This window comes from Sparus aurata, chromosome 6 (genome assembly GCF_900880675.1).
Source record: "Sparus aurata chromosome 6, fSpaAur1.1, whole genome shotgun sequence".
Lineage (NCBI taxonomy): Eukaryota > Metazoa > Chordata > Actinopteri > Spariformes > Sparidae > Sparus > Sparus aurata.
This window is the reverse complement of record NC_044192.1, coordinates 13,674,222-13,690,276: the sequence shown is the minus strand read 5'-3', so window position 1 is coordinate 13,690,276 and position 16,055 is coordinate 13,674,222. Positions and strand designations below refer to the sequence as shown.

The 16,055-nt window shown below is 44.1% G+C and overlaps 1 protein-coding gene across 6 annotated transcripts in view; it reads left to right on the top strand.

The window, feature by feature from the left end:
• Positions 1-16,055, top strand: part of cbfa2t2 (CBFA2/RUNX1 partner transcriptional co-repressor 2) — a 52,875-nt gene that overhangs the window by 18,005 nt on the left and 18,815 nt on the right. The window contains exon 1 of one of the 6 annotated variants that reach the window (XM_030419692.1): positions 12,224-12,695. The exons of the other annotated variants lie outside the window; for them this stretch is intronic. The gene's annotated coding sequence lies outside the window, so the exon portion shown is untranslated. Of the gene's footprint in view, positions 1-12,223; positions 12,696-16,055 lie in introns of those variants that run through there. 6 annotated transcript variants of the gene reach the window in all.

Sequence of the window (16,055 nt, the reverse complement as noted above, 5' to 3'; positions counted from 1 at the left end):
CAGCTGAGGGAAACCATCAGTTCTGTTTTTTTGTTTTTTCTTCAATTTTTCCTTTCGACTTAGCCCCACTCACATTTAATGTCTAACGTTAAACCATTTTATTTTTACACTCAATCATTATTAGAATTGTTCAATAACACTTTCTATAATGTAATTCTTAAATATGTCATCACTCGGGCAAAATATATGTCGTATTAGTGAGAATAGTGACAGTGCATTAGTTTGTCCTAATAAGGTGGTGTTTATCCTGCATTGTCATAGCGAATGTTGCTCCAGAACCATCATTGCAGCTGACCAATCACGTCTCTGTTAGGTCATTGTTTTGTTACAGCAACTTGAAAAAAAACACACACATGGGAGAAGTTAGCTTTTCTACCATGTGGTTGATGTTATGAAGGGGTCTGTTGTTAACACAAGGATGACATTTTCTTAAACCAAACCGAGAAGTTTTGTTGCCTAAACCTAACAAAACAAGGAAAATAAAGGCAAACAATGAGTCTTAAAATACATCAACAGTATAACAATGAGTTCTGCATTGCAACACGTGCCTTGGTCACCTGGATGAAAGTCCTTTGCTTGACCAATTCATCCACCATGACCTGTTCCTCACGTGGACCTTGATACAGCGGTGCCACTTGCGTCCAATTTTTGCCCAGTGGCCACTCGTGGTATTGCAACAACAAAAAATATCCCCTGTATTTTTGAAAAGTGTTTTTCCTTATAAACGACCATCTGTAAAACAAACAGGACGCCTTGAGATGCGAATGATTATGACTTCTTCTACCGTGTGTTTGATCTGTAAAGGTTTTATACTTTCCTTGAGCTGAGAAAAGCAATTTAAAAATCTGTGACGTCATCACAATGTAATGTGTATGGGCTGAACAAGAGCTGGTGGAGAGGCCAGCAATAAAAAAACTCTACTGGGCATATTTCATCAGGCAGCAAGAACAATAAGTAGACGCGAAACGTGGAAACTTTTTTTCCGATCTCTATCTTTGGGTTCATTATCTAGTTCTATTATATATCTGCACCTTTTTGGTCAGTTGCAGTGACGGTCCTGGAACAACATTAATCACTATTCTGAAGGAACACCAACACAGGAGCATCAGATCAACCTCCTGGCACGACACCTTAACAACGACCAATAAGGGATGTAATTGATTCATTGAACCATAATTAACCCCCTTTATAAAAAGGTTTTACAGTCAAAAATGTGTTCCTGTCTAGCTGTGAACAATACACAGTACTGTCCCTAAATTGAAGCCTGTTGTATTGAGAGGAATGTCCAGTGCGTAGTTCCTCGCTGCACGTGTAACGTCTGTGTGTGGGCTTGTTCTGAGCGCACGCACTCCTTTAACACACAACTTCGCCCAAACATGGAGTTGTTTATGGGAACCATTCACGTTTATGTGCCGACAATTGGGTGAGGCTGGCAACTCGGGGCAAATCCTGATCCGTGGTATCATTTTCTAATTAGTGAAATTGCCGCATTTAAGGATTCGTCTGCGAGCGCAGCGGATGGATATCCCCGACGAGCGTATCTGGTACATAAGTTAAACGGGCGAGCGGCTGGAGAGACTTCGAAAAAGTGCGTGGTTGTTGAATATCGTTTAAGGGGAGTTATTGGTGAGAGGGGTTTGGCGTCTGGCTACGCACTTGGCCTCCCTGTGTGGAAACTTTCGGAAGATGCGGCCAAGTGAGCGTGAGACCCACTGCTCATAAATTTCGAGCACACATGCGGCCTCTCATACCAACTCACTTTCCCTCTCACTCATAAAAAGACACGCTCATGCATGCGTTTTTCTCTCTCCCCCGTACCGTCACGTCTTCTTATATTCGCTCGTCTCTATTTGTATCCACCTTCCGCACACATACACACACTCGTTGCAGCCCCGAAGAGCAGCCGTGTGTCTCCCCTCTGTGTGCCGAGTGTAATAGGAGATCTGAGGGTTTTCCGTGGGTGAGTAGGCGGGTCAGACCTTACTTAAACTAATGGCTCCCAGCAGTGTTGAATAGCCAGACACACTGGAGCCGAGGCCTGAGGTTTTGGAATGCCACTGCCGGCTCAATGCCTGCCTTTCATCGGCACCCGAGTGAAGGAGAGAAAGAGAGAGAGAGAAAATAGGAGAAAGGAGGGGGAGGAGGAGGAGGAGAGAGAGGAAAATACGGGACCCATTTGTTTTGGGTGATATGAGGATGTCTGAAAAGGAGGGCACAATAGTCGTGGAGTGGATTCCAGAGGGGAGGAGGGTTGTGGGGGGGCAGGGTAGGCCGGTGGACTGTGGGGAGGGAAGGGAGGGGGGAGGCTTGTTTGGGCTTGTGGGATGTCTTGGGGGGGGGGTGTAAAGTACCAGTCAGTGGTTGTTTTGTGTCAGAGCACTGTGGGACCCCAGTGACCAGCCACCCGTTTGTTGTTAATGTCGTTGGGATGAGCTGCGAACGAGTCTTTAGGGAATCAATATAGCTTAAAGTGAGGCCGTGTCCAAACTAAGGCGAATGATGGCAATGTTTTCCTTCTGTATGTCTTTCCATCCAAAGGACATCATTTCAAAACATTCAAAAACATATTTCGGGGTTCATAGAAATACTTGAAAATGCTCATTTTTTACTGATATGTATTCAGTGTTAAGAATATGCTTGACTTCTGATGAACTCTCTGAAAACTCCTCAAAAAATGCCTTTATTTTCAACATAATCTGGCGTTTCATCAACACAGTCACTCATGTAAAGCCAAAAGCCTTTCAATATTTGAATATTTGAGAAGACACTATCCCGTCGTCATATTTGCTTGTTGTCTCATGGCGTCTCGCACCAGATGCAGATGAGCTAGGAGCTAGATTAACTGACACAAGCAACGTTTTTTTTTTTTTTTTTTTCCATCTGCCCAGCATCATGAGGGTCGACCATCTGCTCTCAGGATCTGTGCGCATGCTTTGAGCTTTGACGTCGTGCGAGCATACACATTGAAGATACAGTAGCCAGCCAACAATTGTACCTGCTCATCAGCTACAGAGGACAAGTACATTTTGTTATTTAGAGACATGGCTGCCATTTTAATCATAACTGGCTGCTAGATCTAGGTCCTTTATTGATCCCTTACTCTTCATATCATTTCATTGCATCAATGATTGGTATTCAGTATTTATTTAAACTGCCCTCAATTACAATGATGAATCAGCAAGAAATAAATAATCATGATCAAACTTGATATGATCAGCTTGTAAGGTGACAATATACATTGATTGCTGTGGGCCTAAAGGAATTATGTGAACTCTCCCAATTGTTCCATGTTTTTTTGGTAACAATTAAGATGTGATGATGAAGGCATCGAGACTCTGGGAAATGTATGGTTTAGCTCACTTGAAAGTGTTCGAGAAGTCCTTGAATTTTACTCTGAGGGAGACCCTGATCCATCTTGTTACATGATATTTGAAACTACATTGTAAATACTGTGATGTCTTGTGATGTCCTTTTCAAAACACTTGGCCGTTGAACGTCTGTGTGACACATAAGTTACACTAGTGCGACTGTGGAACTGCGGATTAACGTGTTGTTGAACCCATTTTCTTTTTTTTTTTGTGGTCTGCTTGTAGGCATATGAGACATCACTGACGTGCGCTCTAATAAAGCCTCCATTCAGTCAGTCCAGACCGACTGCAACCTCCCTCTCCTCAGAATCTGCAATTTTATGTAACGATTATCATGTCCAATATAATTGAAATTCACAATATTATCATCAGAATATTCATAGAACTTGTAGAAAGTATGGAAAGTCAAGTCACATCTACATCAATTTTAGCATCCAGGACAGGACACATCTCGAGGTGACCACATCTAAATGGTGATAACTGCATCTCCCTGTCGTTTTTAGTTCAGGATCTGTACACACTGTGTGACTGTATGTCAGTGAGATAGACAGGCTTTTCAAGTCAATCATGTGAGGATATTCACGATGATCTCGATTTACGGTCATCCAGATGATGAAAATTCAGCACGGAAACCTTTATTGTTCCATTCCAATTCAGCTGTCTGAGTTTCAGCCGAAAAAAAAATTCAAATGACAGAAACACCAAAGTTGCTGTCATCGTCAACTGTGTTTATTTTAATGGCTGATGATTATAAGGCCTTATGATGTAATTTAATTCAGTGTTACAAACGCTATTTTTGCTCAGCAAACCAGATCAGACTGGTTCTGCACAACAACTGCTCTCTGCACAACAGCTATGATTGTCTACTTTGAACCGCACACTAAGTGATAACAGAAAGAGGCACAGAAATAGAGGCTTTGCCCTGAAAATAAATCCTCTGCCATCGGGTGTGTGTGTGAACTGGTTCATCCGTTGGGCCACACTTCTCACCAGCACCAGTTTGAGGTTTCCCAAGTGCCTTTTAAAGGTTCGCTCTGGAGACTTAGACCTCTAGCAGTGCTAAGGGGCTTTTTTTTTCTTTCTTTTGTTTATCACGATACACAGTTTTACAAACGTGTCATACTATTTCGCTGATCAACCGGTGGCGGTAACATGCCAAAATATGTAAAAAAGAAGATTGCAAACCACTAAACCAGGATGTAAACAAGGCTGGATTTAAAATACATTAATGAGGAAGGATATGTACTCGTGTGCCAGAGGAGAAGGATTCACGCAGTGCATTTTAGTGAGTAACACTGAATATAAACATCAGCTCCTCTAACTTATATATATTATACATGAATATATTAACATGTATTTTTCTATTTATATGATATTTGAGAGTGCTGAAGTAGAAGCAAAAGTGTGTGTGTGTGTGTGTGTGTGTGTGTGTGTGGGAGGGTGATGTTCTGGGAATCACATCCTTCTCCCTCACCATCCTCCAATTCTGCTCTTTAAATTTTCACTGTCCAGAAGCGACACATACAGTAAAATCTGTTTTTCGTTTCGATGACCTACCACTTATCAGACCCTGCGGACAGAGAGAGAAAAAAGGGGCCGCACTTTAGCCCTGATTACTACCGAGAAGAAGCATCGTCCTTGATCTCTAACTGTGTTTGTGTTTTGCTTTTGTTTTTTTTTTGTTTTTCGTTGTTTTGTTTTTTTACAGTAAATGGTCCTCCAGACAGACATGGACCTGGAAAATGACGCGTCCCTATTAGATAAATGTGCAATGGAAAATGTGCCCATGCGAGATCAGACAGGGAAATCTATGGCTGCATCAGATTAGAGATGGAGGAGAAAGCGGGGAAGGCGAGGGAGGGGAGCCGTGCTGGTAAAATGGTCTTTTAAAAAAAAGGGGGGGAGGCGGCAGAAATGATGCAGCTTGGTGGGAAAACTGAGACACCATTAATAATTAACTTAAAGAGACTAAAAAGAGACTGAAAGAGATGTTCTTTGGCCATTGTTGACCATTTTTTTGGTGTCCGACGATATATATGTCAGGTACTGTTGATTCTAGTGGGCTCTCATTGGCAACCATTTAGCTCATTCAGCAATCTGACTGGTTGTTCAATCTGATTGAAGTAATTTGGCATGAAGTCAATTCTCCTTGTTTTATCAGCTCTGCATTTTGTTTTCACCTGCCACAGGCAAAGGATCGTGTGCAGATAAGAACAAGGGTAATAGCTAAGAAAAAATGCAGGAGGGGAAGGTAATATTTTGAGAAAAATTTAACTTCCGAGATTAAAGTCGTAACGTCACAGGAAAACAACTCAAAATATGAAATATTTTTTGTTAAGGAGCCACAGCGCTTCACTTTGCAAGGTTGGATCGACATGATTGCACCACAGATGCCACTGCTTGCTGGGTATTATCCTCCATCTGTTCGTTGTGTTGTGGTTCCTGATGCACAAAAAAAATATCATCGTCTCATCCAAATCAATATGTTGGCTTCCTCGAGTGGGCCCGATCCACAGCAATATCTTCAAAGTTTGGATACTCATAGTAAAAAAACTGTATTTTTTACTGGTCCCTTTTTTTGTTTTTTTCTTGTAAATTTGCCAGTTTACTCTTGTAAATCTATTATTAGTTTTATTTAGCCTACAATTGCTCTTAAATGCCTTCATAGTCATAGTCTTCATAGTGTTCATCTGTTTCCTCCTCAGTTGAGGGTGCTTGGCACTGGTGTGCAGGGGGGTGCAGCAATGCCTTCAAACACTGTGAAATCACCCTCTTGGATGGTAGATTAAGCGTGATAAAGTGCCCTCTAGGGTGCTCCTTCAGTGGATAAGATGTAGTGAAGTGCCCCCTCTTCACTATGAATATATCATGACTTTCTGGGCACTGGTAACCCCTCACATGCGTGTGGTTCCCTTTATTTTTTTCGCCCCTGCCCCTCAAACAACCACCGATGGTGCCATGAATGTGGTTGTCATTGTGGTTGCTCAATAGAGATTTTCTGGCCAGTGACATTCAGGTTGGTGGAAGGACGGGCCAGAATTGTTCTGGCCCCCTTTCCACGCTGTTTGAGGACAGACGAGCTTGAGGGCTGATAAAGTTTTTGACTTGACACAAGCTTCTGACTGCAGGCAGCTGTGGCTGAGAAAAGAATACAAAGCGGCGGCGTCATTTTTTAAATGAAATTTCTATAAATCACTGTCATCATTTCACAGTGATTTGGCAGCAGCTCACCTCGTGAAATCCCATCTCCCAGATTACCCTTTCAAACTCCTCAGTGAGTGCTGAGAAACAAAATGCTCTCACCATGTGTGAGTTGCAGTGCCTCATGAAGATGACTGTAGCTGCACAGTGTGTGTTGCGGGAAGAATTGCTGTTGCTTCAAACACCCAGCGGCGCTTATGTGGCCCGTTGCCCAAGAGACCTTGTTTCGTCAGAGGATATCTCAAATTTCACAATTTCCGTCTTAACGTCAGCTATGCTAGAAGACCACTGATGAAAATATTAAGCATTGGGAGATCAAGATCATGGGTGCATGTTCATTGGGAGTGGGGGCAGGTTGTTTGACAGTCCTGTTGTCTGTGGCAAACAAAAACATTTACTTAATCACTGGGCCACTTGGCAGAGGGGACAGTCTGGCACTGCCTCATGTCACCCATTCAAATATTTGCATGCAAACATTACTTTGTATCTCACTGTCTCCTGTTGAAACTAAGAATGTCTGCTGTCGGTGTCAAACAAAGGCCTCAAAGAAAGTTTAAACGATGTATTGCAATTGTCAACTGTTTAAACTTGTCTGTATTTTCTCTTTTTATACCTGCCGGAACTTGCCGAAAACTTGCCGAGAGGCCCTTGTTGCCATTTTGCTTTTGTTAGTGTGTATCCAGACTTAATTAGCCATTTTTTAAATTGGAGGTTAGCCATTAGTTCCCTTTTTACAGATGCGGTCTCCCATTCACATGCACCTCTTCTGCATGCCTTTCATGCAGCCGTAGGTAAAGGCTGCGTTGACATCCATTGTCATGATAATGAACCCTGAGAAAACACTGTTTTCTCTCGAGGCACCGTGATTCAGCTGTGTTAATGGGGGGATTTCGTGGTCAACTGCAAATTTGTTTTATTGGTTCTCGAAATATGACTGAGGTCAATATACTCTTTAATTAACAGTATATAACGTCTTTGAATAACAGTGAGAAGTACTTTTTTGAAATGTCCTTAAGCTAGATCTGACACAAATGACATATTGATACACTGAACATTTATCTTATTTTTTGAAACTTTCTGTGGTTCTAAATATAAACACTGTCTTTGTGATGCCTATCTCGTTTACTTGATCACCAACTCCTAAAAATCCCCCATTCCCTCTTTTCCTCCTCCTTGTCCTTCTCATCCTCCTCCTCCTCTTTTTTCTGTCCTCTCTGAAAAATGCTGTTTACTTTTTCTAAAAGTGGAAGTTTGGCAAGGGAGCGTGTGAACAGAAACAGATGCTGCGTACTCGCCTGCTCTGTCGCTCTTTATCTCACACACATACGCACAATGGCAAACAGCTGTGTGCGGCCTGAGCAGCTACAGTAAAAAAGGGAGCCGTACAGTATGCATGCACACGGCAGCGAGCTGACTCTCCGTTGCAGAGATGATTGGTACGGTATGGTTTACGCTTCATGTTTGGGACCCAATTGAAAGAGCGCTGCTCACACTTAAGGCCAATACATTTTTAAGTGGTCCAAGAGAATTTCAAACACACACACGACTTCTCAAGTACCTTTTGATTGTCACGCTGGCAGATAGAAACATCACTACTGTGGGGCTTTTCCATTGGTGCTTTTGGCCACGCTGACTCCAAACGTTGTGTTACCAGTTTAAGTGTGGCCCCTCTCCAGTGCCAAGCAGGCTTCAGTGACGTCTCACGACCATGGCCAACCCCTTGTTTTCCCCACAAACAAGCGTGTGTTCAACTTATGTCTGTGCGGGAGACTTAGTAGCTTAGAACTGAATCTCTTTAGTTTCCCCTCCCGCGTCCCAACACTTTCAGACATCTGCTTTGTTTGACTGTTTCATCATGTTTCGCTCTCAGCTGTTTTGGGATTCGTGTTACACTAGCGGTGATGAAAACCCGACATTTCCTGACGTTGCTGCTTCATAATAAAAGCTTTTGAATAAGTATGAATTGAAACATATCACCCAATTAGCAGAGCTTTGTTTGTGGAGCAAAAGTGTTTAAGGTCGCCACTTTGACCACTGCTCAAGAGTCGTTAGTTAAAGACACACCTTCAAACAGGAAGCCCTTTTGTAATGGAGACGGAAGTCTACATGAGTTAGACGAAGTCAAGCTGAGCCAGCACATGTGTAAGGAGAAGGCCAAAGAGTTTTGGGAAATTATTTATTTATTATTTATTTATTGATCTCTTTTGATATGACTGCTTTTGCAAAATAATCCCTATAACCCCCCCTCGCCCCCTACAATGACAACCAGCCTTTTCACATTTCCTTCCTAAGGTAATCAGAGCTTCAGACCCAAAACAGCCCTGTGTAAAAGAGCAGTGCAGGCGGCTGCGTTGGCTGGGGTATGTCTTGCTCCAGGTAATGGTGAGACAATGAAATACGATACAGGAAGTCCAGCTGTAGTCACAGATTAGTGCGTTTAAAGGCTCAGTACACACAAACACACGGCAACAATGCTTTGTACAGCCCTGTTGATCCCCACCGCAACCCGTCGCATTCATTTGAATGAAGCGAGCGTGTCGATGCTGCAGCGGTGTTGAGGCAGGATTGTCTTGATAAAAGAAGTTGAACCAGGTTTAACTTTAACACAACTGTCCAGTAACACATTCCTGTTAAATGCAAGCACCATATTTTTTACTGTTTACCTCGCAATCTCAATCCTCAAACAGGATTTTACAACTCTTGAAAGTTTTATCTTTTTTTAACAACAATCATGTGGTAAACGGTCCAGATGCTGCAGAGGTAATCTACTAGGAATGTTCACTTGCACATATTTAATCTAATGCAGTGCCTCGCCTGATGACTTGAACCAGATTCATCCATTTTGCCGGATCGTCCTATTTTCCCACCTGTGTGTTGCTGGATCCGCTTTGTGATACAGGGCTCTAGTCGGTCTGAGCGCAGCCTTACCTTTCTAATCAGCTTGTTGGATGATTCACTGTGCAGCTTTGTACAATTTGATGAATCATGATTTCTGATCAAATTCACTGTTAAACTATAAAATAGCCTCCCTCTGTTACAGATGTTTCGACCTTTTGAAAACCAAATCTTAGGGATCATTGCAAAACATGTGTGTATATTATATTTGCAGCAGTCCCATTTTGTAGTGAATGCTATCTTTTTTTTGTTTAATCTCACTGGACTGATTGCAGTGGATCACCTGTGCGCAGGGTGTGTGCAGGAGACTGGCTCCTCATTAATGAGTGAAAGCAGCTTGGGGCATTTCCCCTCCTGATCAATCAGGGTGTGTAGACGCCCTTTTTTGTGAAGGCTAAAGTAGAGGTGGGGAATGGCACCTGGCCTGGACTCATTCCCGTTCTGATTATGTAATCGACGCGCTGCAGACCCAAGCCCCCGTAGATCGTCAGCCAGAAACTGGTTGCTTAAGGCCCCGCTGGGATTTTTCTGCTGCCCCCAATTCTTTCTAGCTGAGGGAAGTGTGTATATTCTACAGCCTAGTCGAGTGAGAGTGTTGAGTTCCACTCGGCTTCCGTCAGGGCTGTGCTTATTTGTGCAAAGTGTGATGCTTGCATTTGAAATAGCCTGCAGGTTTTCTTTTGTTTGGTTATCTTTTCTTTATCTTAGCTGAAACCCCCTGGAAACTCAAACCCATCTGTGTACAATTAATTTTCCCATTTTATTTCTGTGGGGACTGAAGATTGAATTTGTAAATGCATATTACAGTTTCATTATCCTCTGAAGAGGCTTCTTTTTTTTTTTTTTTTTTTAATCTTTGATTTAATTTTAAGTATTTGGCGTTTCATGAAAATCAATATTTTTTATGTTTATTTTTTTGTGGGCTGGGGCGGGTTTGTAAGCATTTGACTGCCAGTACCACCACATATTCTATTTTATTTTTTTTATTTAATATTGAGTATGAGTCAAGCTCTAGTGTTCAAGTTTTGTCTCAAAATAAGATATTTAGAAACTACTGAAAAAAAATGCGACAGCTGGTGGTACAGAATTATTCGAAACTGTGGTACTCACGGAAAAACCTGTTGGTGAATTAATTTGGCGCTCTAGATTAATGATATCGCTTATCTTAATTTGAAATTAAATAAGAAATTAAATTACCTTTCTTTTTTATATTGGCTATGCAGAAAAGTCTACTACTTCCTACTAATCAGTCACGATTTAGCTTAGATTTGTGCTGTCCTTGAGGTAGATTATGAGTGCAATGAATTTTCCGCCTGCGATGGAGAAAACAACTGTAGCACTCAGTAAGCGTGCTCGCTAATCTGCCACCTGCGTCATTACACCTGGGTTTCGACCTAAATCTGGAGCCTTTTGTCCGTCGGTGGTGTCAGTTGCGGCTCACCACCTCCTCTGCGCTACAGTAGCATGTGGGTTACAGTATATAGCTTCAGATGCGAGGCCTTCCCTCGCTCCTCTGTCTTTCCACCCCCTCCATCCCTCCCTCCCTCGCTCACAGCCACCTGGCCCTGCCTCTGAGCCTGCTGGCTGACCAGATGCACCCTGAATAAAGCAGGCCTACACAGAGAGAGGAGGGGAGATAGAGGTTATTACGGGTGATTATTCAGTCAGAGCTCTCCTTTGCACCGGCGGAAACATGGTTACACACGATAAGGCTTTCTGTGACACAAGTGTGAATTTTACCTGTGTTTTGATAGGATTACGCCTTTTTAGTTATTCAGTGCCGTTTAGAAGTGTGCATTTGAGGGGGCAGCACCTTCTCTTAATGAACTGTTTGTTTTCATCCGACAGCATTTGCTTGTTTGTTTACTCAGCCAAGTGCCGTGCATTCTCACACGTTGATCATGTTCTCTCGATTGTCGGTCGTCTAATTAAAAGCAGATTAATGCCTTGCTTACCGCGGGCTTAGAATGAACATAGCACCATGCTCTGTACTTTTCTAGGAGTAAACTGGTGGAGAGGAATAATAGGCAGGAGTGAATAAAGCGAGCAGGCAGCCCGATCTCTGCCGGGCTCCATTATCTTAACCTGCATTGTCTCCGCGGCAGCACTTGTACGCGAGGCGTAAATCAGACAGTGATTTAAGTTTAACTCAGTGAAGATGGAGTGTAGAGTGGAGGAGGAGAGAAGAATAACTCATTCATGCTCCTCAAGTGTCCCCCGATGGGTTGGCTGGCATGCAAGGCTGAAGCAGCCGCATTAAGGAGCTGAGACAAAAGAGGGCATCAGTGAAAGAGGCTGGAAAGGGGGGGTTAGTTAGTATAAAAACATTTTAAAGGGAGATCCCCTCTTCGCCTAAAGGAGTGGCGGAGAGGGTGGGGTCGCAAAGGGACCCCCACCCTCGCTCACACACATGCAGATGCACACACACACACACTTTTGTCTCACTTGGCACGGCCCCTTGTTTAGCCTTTAGGTGCCAAAGCAATTAGTTATGTTAATTGCAGGGGCCATTGCCGGTGAATGCAGGTTGAATGGAGCCAGTCAGCAGCGGATGATTGGCCAGGATCCATGGGGGAATGGGTGGGTGGGTGGGGGGTGGGGGTGGGGGGGGGTGGGGGGGGGTGGGGGGGGGGGGTGGGGAGGAGGAGGAGGAGGGGTGACTGCAGGGGGGAGGTGGGGGTTGTGTGACGTCGCCGGCCCATGAAAACAGAGGAGAGGACAGTGTGTGGGAAAACAGGGGAGGAGCCAGAGCTGGAAGAGAGAGAGAGCGAGAGGGGAGGGAGGCTCAGAGCTTGAGAGAGCGAGCACGAGAGAGGACGCGGAACACAGTGAGAGGAAGAGAGAGTCAAAGAAATTAAGCACGACAGCGGAGGCAGATCGAGTGGAGGAGATATAGTGAGAGTGACCGGGAGAGCTTCGCATGAGAGAAAGACAAAAGGCGAAGGGAAAGTAAGGGAGAGCTAGTGTGTGAGTGTGTTTGTGTGTGTGTGTGGTGCAGCGTTGCGCTGGTCTGCTCGGTTATCTGTCTCCATCTGGGTGCCATCTGTGTCTCTGGCTCTGGCCTTCGCCACACTGGAGCTCACATATGTGGGAATTCAAACACATGCCTGACATATGAAGCCGCGGAGTCACAGAAAGAGACAAAAAGGAAAGGATAAGAAAGCAAAAAAAGCCCGTCACTGCAGCTGACTTTCTCAAAGGACCGAAGAAGTGGACTCTACTAGAGTGGAGGTAGGAGACAAGAGTTTTGAACGTGGGGATCTCTGGGTGTAATTTTCAGGGGAATCATTTAATCTCCATTTGTGTCCGTGAGTGTGTCAGATTTCTGGAACATTGCATTTATGTCCGAAGTGCCTGCGTGTGTGTGTGTGTGTGTGTGTGTGTTCCATCCTAATTCCCAGAGCAGCTCTGCACTGTACAGATGGTGCCTCATCCTTTCCTCTTTATCTCTTCATCTCATCATCTTTGTCCACTGAGGCAGGAGGGAAGGAGGGATGAATATGCCTGCCTGCTTCCCTTCGCAGTGCACAAAAAACTTCTGCTGCCATATGGGCAAAATACTGATTGCTTAGAAGACTCTTAAGCTCGCCTGATCGTTGTCCTGAGGGCTATTTGAGATTCTCAGAGCTACACCTTTTTCTTTTCCTCAGCCCACATATGCTCTTTGCGTATACCAGTGTTTGGCATCATGTGGTAGCATCGGCAGTCAGTAGCACATTTTTTTAATGTATTGCTGTGGCGGTCTGACATCTGAGGTTTTCAGGCATTTTTCCAGTGAACTTCCCTCTGAGCACAAAATCAGCTAGATCTGGCAGCCAAAACACGGAGCCTTCTGTTTCTTTTATTTTTCAACTCCCCCCCCACCACCACCCCTCCATCTCCATCTGCTTCCACTTGTGGCAGGTAGAGGGAAAAGGCATATCTACCTGGAATTATATGTGGGAACAGACTTGCCAGTAAACACACCTCAACCTTCAGATCAACAAATTCGACAATGCAATTGGCTCTCTCTCTCTCCCTCTCTCTCTCCCTCTCTCTCAGCTGTCATTTACTCGGATAGTAATCTTTTTTTTTTTCTTCCGCATGGCAAGCGGAGCAGAAGAAAATAGGTAGAAGAAGACGTGTACATCTGCTGTGCAGTATCCCAGACATATGGGAAGAGGAGGGGAACTGCTGTGTCTGTCTTCCATGCTGTGCCTACATGTTATACAACACTGACATCAGTGTGAGCGCGGATCCCAACGGAGTGCAAATGTCACATTCTGCTAACATGGGTATTTTAGCAACTTGAGTTATAACCTTGCAAGTCTTGGGTAGAGAAAAATGTGTGTTTGTGCATGGAGGGAGGTGGAGGAGGAGGCAGAGGAGGTGTGTGAGGGAGAAGCAAACAGAGAAAAGGCAGAGAGACCTGGCTTGTGTCACACCAGGCCAGGCCAGTCCATCAGGGAGATAGGAGAGACTGTCGGCTGCACAGTTTCAAACCAGAGACCCCTTGTCTGGTCTGCTGGACACTGTCAGCCTCCTGACAGCAGGCGCTGGTCTGTATCTGTGCCTGCATAAGTGTGTGTGTGTGTGTGTGTGTGTCGGTGGAAAAGATCAAGGATGTGATATTTCAGTTTATTTTATTCAGCGGGCGTATTTCACCTCCATTCAGTCCCAATGCGCAGTCACTGTTTTTGTCATGGATTTATGCTGCGCGTGTCTGATATGAACACGGTTGAGTCTAAGGGAGGGAGAGCGCATGTGTGTGCCAGGTGTCCCGTAGACATTATGTCTGCTGAAGTACAAGGTTGCTTGTCTTATATCTTTCTGTAGCTATTTTCTTTTTTTTTTTTCTCACTCCCAGCTGTGAGCGTCTCGACTGAAAGTGTGGAGAAACGGACCACCGTGACCCTCACTGTTCGCCGTTATTATCTAAAGAATTCACCCACAGAATACCCCCTTTTTCAACACACACACACGGCACATAGAATAGAGCAGCTGCTTCAAGAGTTTGAGTTCGCAGGAAGTGCTCTATTAGTTCCAGTGGCGAGGGCTGTGATATCTGGCCCCAGGGGTTCAATGAGAGGTTGTGTGTTTTTGAATGTGTGCGCTCGCTTATATGTGTGTGTGTGTGTGTGTGTGTGTGTGTGTGTGTGTGCGCGGACATGAAAGGGCTGGGTCATTTACACCACAGAAAACGACTCGGTCACTGCAAGTAGCGCTCTGAAAGACTGTTTCATCGCGGCGGAAGGTCTCCTGACTGTGAGTGTGTGTCGACGCGTATCTGTGTCAACAAGCATCGAACCACCTGCGCTCCCCGATCTCTCCGATTGCGACCCCTCTGACATTGTGTGGGAGCCCCTGTCCTTGTGCTAAGTGCACGAGTCAGGGGTCTCTCACAGAGGTCTATTGACCCTCTCCCAGCTTGGAGAGATCCGCTCGGTGACCCAAGACGAGACCCTTATTTACCGGGTTGGTGTGTTCTGAGAGGAAAGGGACATGCTTAAAAGGCTGTAAATTGACCTCAGTTGAGTTTTTTTTCACCCAAATCAGTTGGAGCTTGGGAGTTCTTGATTGAGATTTATTGTCGGCATAGATAGAATGATAATATATGACATAGTATTTTTAATTTGTTAAATCTGTGAAATGTTTTTGGTTAACGTTTCGCGAAGAATTGCTACTTGCAGACGCAGATCCACAAGATATCTGTTAGCCTGTTAGCTACTGTTTCTAAGGCGGGAGAAAAACATCTGCATCTTTCGTCTGGTTCAGCTTGCTTCTCTGGACGTTGGTCTAATTCAGTGCCCTTTCGAGCAGATGTAGCACACTGTATACTTGGCCGCCTTCATGTTTACATTTGAGGTTGATGTGCTGTTTGTAGGTTAGAGCATCAAAACAATCAGCTAAAAGCAGCTTAAATCCGCATAGAGGCACGGTTTGTGTTGATTCAGTGTTCTCAGCAGTATTAGCAACTCTTACATTACAAACAAGTATGTAAGGGAGCCTATAAGGCACATTATTTTCCAATAGTTAAGCAAATAAGCACAGATGGATAGGAACATTGCCTTCATATGTAAACTGATTTAACTTTCTTGGACAAGCAGTGCTGTTTTTTCCAATGCAAAACCCAGAAGACGGGAGCTGATGCTCAAGAGGACTTGTTTATCGGGTTTGTGGGTGGACAAGCAATGGGTGGTGCAGCTTCTCTCTGTGAATTTTCTGTCAAAGTCATTATTCTCTCTCTCTTTCGCCCTCTTACTTTCCCTCTCAGTTCTGAGACGGTGGACAAAAATGGGTCTATTCCCCCTCCCCCCCAAAAAAGAGAAAAAAAGACCTTGCCCATTATCACTGGCTTCACTGAACAGACTAAAACCTTGAGGTAGATACAAACACATTTACTCTTTAGTAGAGCAGTAAAATCCTTCCTCAACACCAGAAGAACTGTGTGTGTTTTTGAGATTTAGGAAGAGTGAGTGAGTGCGCACACACAAAAAAGACATGATTTTGGAAAATAAATGAGAGTGAATGACTCCTACGCTAAAAATACCTTGTACTTAAACGTGCATTTGGAGATAAAAACCACTAGCAGTCACTCAAAAACGCTCTTCT